Source organism: Schistocerca cancellata, chromosome 2 (genome assembly GCF_023864275.1).
Source record: "Schistocerca cancellata isolate TAMUIC-IGC-003103 chromosome 2, iqSchCanc2.1, whole genome shotgun sequence".
In the NCBI taxonomy this organism is placed as follows: domain Eukaryota; kingdom Metazoa; phylum Arthropoda; class Insecta; order Orthoptera; family Acrididae; genus Schistocerca; species Schistocerca cancellata.
This window is the reverse complement of record NC_064627.1, coordinates 533,974,735-533,981,054: the sequence shown is the minus strand read 5'-3', so window position 1 is coordinate 533,981,054 and position 6,320 is coordinate 533,974,735.

Genomic DNA, 6,320 nt, shown 5'->3' with positions numbered 1-6,320 from the left:
TTTTTTTTTTTTTTTTTTTTGTTCCATTAAATCGTTATCTTCAGGAGACAGCAGAATTGCCTTTTAAAAAAAATGTAGTAGCGAATGTAATACAACACGCGACGTCTTATCAACATTTTTTTTTTCTGTCGCGCTTACCACTTTTTTTTTTTTTTTGGACCTCTTCCACTTCAGGCGTAGGCCCCTACCACCCATATCACCCCCAAAATCCTATCTAACCTAAAAGTTATAAATAAATTATAATTATAATAATTAAATAAATAAATAAAAAAATACAATCTGTTTCCACCGCCACTTTCACCCTAACTTAACCTACTTTCTTTTTTTATTTATTTATATATATATATATATATATATATATATATATATATATATATATATATATACACTCCTGGAAATTGAAATAAGAACACCGTGAATTCATTGTCCCAGGAAGGGGAAACTTTATTGACACATTCCTCGGGTCAGATACATCACATGATCACACTGACAGAACCACAGGCACATAGACACAGGCAACAGAGCATGCATAATGTCGGCACTAGTACAGTGTATATCCACCTTTCGCAGCAATGCAGGCTGCTATTCTCCCATGGAGACGATCGTAGAGATGCTGGATGTAGTCCTGTGGAACGGCTTGCCATGCCATTTCCACCTGGCGCCTCAGTTGGACCAGCGTTCGTGCTGGACGTGCAGACCGCGTGAGACGACGCTTCATCCAGTCCCAAACATGCTCAATGGGGGACAGATCCGGAGATCTTGCTGGCCAGGGTAGTTGACTTACACCTTCTAGAGCACGTTGGGTGGCACGGGATACATGCGGACGTGCATTGTCCTGTTGGAACAGCAAGTTCCCTTGCCGGTCTAGGAATGGTAGAACGATGGGTTCGATGACGGTTTGGATGTACCGTGCACTATTCAGTGTCCCCTCGACGATCACCAGTGGTGTACGGCCAGTGTAGGAGATCGCTCCCCACACCATGATGCCGGGTGTTGGCCCTGTGTGCCTCGGTCGTATGCAGTCCTGATTGTGGCGCTCACCTGCACGGTGCCAAACACGCATACTACCATCATTGGCACCAAGGCAGAAGCGACTCTCATCGCTGAAGACGACACGTCTCCATTTGTCCCTCCATTCACGCCTGTCGCGACACTACTTGAGGCGGGCTGCACGATGTTGGGGCGTGAGCGGAAGACGGCCTAACGGTGTGCGGGACCGTAGCCCAGCTTCATGGAGACGGTTGCGAATGGTCCTCGCCGGTACCCCAGGAGCAACAGTGTCCCTAATTTGCTGGGAAGTGGCGGTGCGGTCCCCTACGGCACTGCGTAGGATCCTACGGTCTTGGCGTGCATCCGTGCGTCGCTGCGGTCCGGTCCCAGGTCGACGGGCACGTGCACCTTCCGCCGACCACTGGCGACAACATCGATGTACTGTGGAGACCTCACGCCCCACGTGTTGAGCAATTCGGCGGTACGTCCACCCGGCCTCCCGCATGCCCACTATACGCCCTCGCTCAAAGTCCGTCAACTGCACATACGGTTCACGTCCACGCTGTCGCGGCATGCTACCAGTGTTAAAGACTGCGATGGAGCACCGTATGCCACGGCAAACTGGCTGACACTGACGGCGGCGGTGCACAAATGCTGCGCAGCTAGCGCCATTCGACGGCCAACACCGCGGTTCCTGGTGTGTCCGCTGTGCCGTGCGTGTGATCATTGCTTGTACAGCCCTCTCGCAGTGTCCGGAGCAAGTATGGTCGGTCTGACACACCGGTGTCAATGTGTTCTTTTTTCCATTTCCAGGAGTGTATATTAGCGGGTCTCTGATTTCTATGGAAATCCGCCATTTGGTGGTAGTAGGACTACGCTCCACTGTTTCTACAATGTGTTGTTCTTCCTGCGCAGGTTGTTGTACTACACGTTCAGAAGGAAATTTTTTGCAATGTGCTGGCTGTTCACTCTGGTACACACTCTACGATCAGGAATCCGACGTGTCGGAAAGCGCCGATGGTATTGATGCACGGCAGTAGGAGTACCACTATCGCAGAAGTCGGTAACATACACCATTGCTGCATATTCTTCATTACTATATACGTGTGGCATTTTAGCCAGCGCGTGCATACGAAATTCCATATTCACAGTTTGAACACAAAATATGGAAAAATAAATAGAGTAAAACATTTTAAATACCTAGGTGAAATTTTGGAGCCAACCGGAGGAGAGAAAGTTGCACAGAAGATCAGACAACAGAAAATGAAGAGAGCATATGGTATGACACATGAAATATACAATAAAAAATGCATCTCCTCGAACACAAAAATCAGACACTACTGCGCAGTAATTAAGCCAGCAGCACTATATGCTAGTGAAACGCTCACACTCCACACAAAATGTGACTTAGAAAAAATACTAAAAGAAGAACGCAAAATTATGAGAAAGATTTTAGGTCCAAAATTAACAGAAGAAGGATACCGGATACAATCAAGAAGAACCACAGAAACTATATCAAACCTGGCAGCAGACATAAGAAGGCGAAGATTAAAATTTTATGGACATGTCACTAGACTTCCCCCCACACGACTCACCAACAGAATTCTCACTTACATAGAAAAAGTCAAATCAACAACACCATGGATTAGCCAAGTAAAATTAGATTTACAAAAAGCAAATATTGAACTTAAAGATGTCAAAGATAGAAAAACTTTTAGAAATAAGGTGGAAAAGTGGATTGTATTGTCGGAGAAGGAAGCACTAAAGAGACCAGGAACAAAATGGACAGAAGAAAGAAAAAGAAAACATGGAGAACGAATGAAAGAAGTATGGAAGAAACGACGTCAGAAAGCTTTGCGTGATCCTTCTGGGTCCATTCGCGATAAGTAAGTATATATATATATATATATATATATATATATATATATATATATATATATATATAAGGAACTGAATAAATCTTCTTTCCGTGACAAATTGCCCAGTACCCGTAAAACAGAAGAACACGAAATCAATCAAGCACTTCTGATTTGTTTTATGTTACGGCATCTGGCAAAAGTAGTTTCCCTGAGGCACCGACCAAAAATTACCGCTTCGTTATGGCAAAGTGTAAAGTAAGAAATTTTGAAACAAAGCTTTGTATTTCCGACTCGTTTTAAGGTTGTGGTGCTCTTCCATTATATACTGTATGTACTCTTCTATACTCGCATGTGTATTCGTAACTGCAAAATATGCAAACTGGCCGGTAATCCAAGTGTAACTATTGTGCTTTGTTGCAGGAAAGAAATGCCAGTCTGGTTGAAGTACATCTTTAAGTGTTATAGCAGAGTCTGTGGTTCTAGTAATTATTGCGAGTTTTTTTCTAGTCCAGTTCCATACGTGGTATTGGTCTCGGCAGATGAGAATGTGTGCCAAGGTATCTACAGTATGGCAATGGTCGCAGTACGGACTCTGCTTCATTTTGATATTGTGCAGCTTTTCACCTGTGGGGACCTTCTCGTTTACAATGTCATACCACATGGACACTAGTTTGGAGTGGAGGATGGGATTGTTAATGTTTTTCCAGACGTTACTCCAGTTGACCGCTGGATATTTCGCTTCCATTGGGTTTTGCCTATGGTGTCTCGTTAGGTGGTAATAGGTCCTTCTGGTGTTAAGCAGCTGTGAAGTATCTTGAATATAGCTCATTTCCAGGTAGTAAGTCCGGATGTGATCGAGTTGAGCGCTGATGCGACCAACATCGACTGGGGCCTTTTTGCTCGTTGGGGCTAAGCTGTTGAATAACGTTTTCGTAATTGTCGGTTGGGGTGACTGCAGTATTTTGCGGATTCGGTCCATATATACGGCAGTGCATTGGTTCTTGATGTCTTTGACGCCCGAACCACCAGCGGCGCGGGTTAACACTATGGTTGGCATGGTGACTTTAAAGATGTTTCCGCTCCATATGAACCAATACCCTGCGGCTAAAAGCTTTTGCGCTGTATCCTTCGGTACTGGTAACACTGCTGCGATGTGATATATTTTGCTTAGCGCATAGCTGTTAATCAATAGAGCTCTCTGCATCCGATTGAGCGTTCTAGTTTTGTGTTCACGGAGAGTAGCCCAGAATATATGTAGTTTATGGTACCAGTTGGCTACTGTCATCTCTCTTGGGTTGGCCATTAGAATCATATCTAAGTGGTTCGTCTTCTCTGTCCTTTGTAGCCATGTTCTTTGAATGGTCTCCATATGGGGTCCGACAGGTAAAATTTTCGATTTTTGTTCATTGAGTTTGGATCCGGAAGAAGTGGCGTAAGCGTGGATTATTTGTTGAACGACTTCCATTTCCGAGTGCTTGTTAACTACTACACTGACGTCATCAGCATAAGCGTGACCCACGGTTTTTGTACCCAACACCTGTAGACCTTGTAACCTGTGATGCAGGTTTAACAGTAACGGTTCTACGGCAATTGCGTATAGTGTCATAGAAAGGGGACAGCCTTGTCTCACTGATTGCTTGATCGGGACCGGTGAACTTAGCTGACCATTAATTTTGATTCGTGAGAAAGTTCCGACTATACATTTGCGTATGATCTGAATAAAACGGGCACTGAATCCCATCCGTTCCATGACAGATAGTAGAAAGTGGTAGTTGATGCGGTCAAATGCCTTATCGAAGTCTAAAAACATAACCCCAACATTGCATTTACATAGGCACAACAAATATATTATGTCTCTATATTCACATAATGCATTCGACATTTATCTCCCTGGGACAGCACTCATTTGATAAGGGCCAAGTATTTTCGGCAGTACCGTCTTCAGTCTACAGTTTAGCAGTCGGGTGAAGATTTTATAGTCGGAATTGAGCAGTGTTAGTGGTCGAAAATCCTTCAGCGTAGTGCTACGTGGTTTTTTGGGGATCAGTACAATCATTCCTTCGGTAAACTGAGATGGCATCTGCACGTCTCCCAATAATTCATTGCATATTTTGGTGAATTCCGGTCCTATGATGTGCCAAAAACAAGCATAAAATTCTTTGGGTAGGCCGTCTAAACCAGCAGATATCTTTGTAGGCGAATCTTTAATTATGGCACATACCTCTTCCTCAGTTATGTGGGTTACAAAGGTCGGCGTTGTCAGTCGGATGGACCGTGGATTGAATGTTGGATAAAAGCGGCTCACTTGCCGTCGCATCAGTCGCCGATTCGGAGTAAAAATCTGTACAACGTTGCACCACGTAGTTTTTAACTGTGACATGTTGATCGTATTCGTTCCCCTGTTCATCGCTGAGAGTGTGGATTAACTTTTGTTTATCTCTCTTGGCTTCCCGTATCACGTGATATACGGACGTATTCTCCTGCATCAGTTCAATCGGAGGACGCGATCGAACTTTTTTCCCCTCTAGTGATTGTTGTACCAACGCCGTTATTCTTGCTTTAGTGCGTTTTATTCTAGAGCTGTTTGCCACTAATCCCATGGGGTCATCATATAGTTCGCGGAGGCAAAGAAAGTGATATTCCAAGGTGCGTTTTCGCCAGTACACTTTCATGCGACCATATCGTGCGATGCATTTTTGTATCTGCGGTTTCGCAGACTGTAGCCACCACATGATGCGTGTTGGATATCTAGATTGTATCCGAAGACAACGCTGCCGTGTATCATGGATCTCCTGTTTCAGTACTGCGTCCTCCAAAAGTGACACGTTTAGCTGCCATACGCCCCTTCCCAGGAATGTTTTTTGTTTAGTATGCTTCGCGGTTATATGAAATGCGCAGTGATGCGAGAAGTTAAGAGGCCAAATTTCACAGTCAGTTACATTATGGATAAAACCTTTCGTTACATACAGCCTGTCTAGTCTGCTTGCCGAAGTACTGGATACGTACGTGTATCCTCGGGTGTGTGGGCGAAGGTGTCACCAAGCATCTATCATATCTAGTCCGTTAATTAACATCAACAGCTCCTCACAAAAGTTGAAGTTCGGGATTTGATCTTCTGGACGCAATACGCAGTTAAAATCTCCACCCAAAATTATGTGCAGTCGAGGATCCGTTATTAATGGGACAATTTCGTCCCGGAACACATTGCCCCTTGCTCGTTTTCCGCTGGATCCAGAGGGAGCATATATATTAACAAGAAGTAGATCATATATTTGTGCAGTTATGCCTCGTCCAGATTCAAGAATTGTTTTTGCTGTAGATGGTATGCCGTGTTTGAACAATATTCCTGTTCCGCATTCATTGCCTATGTTTAAGATCGCCTCATATCCGTACACATCCGCCATTTTGGTCGTAACGAACTCTTGTAACATCGCTATGTCAATGTCGGCGGCATATAAGTAATCCTTCACA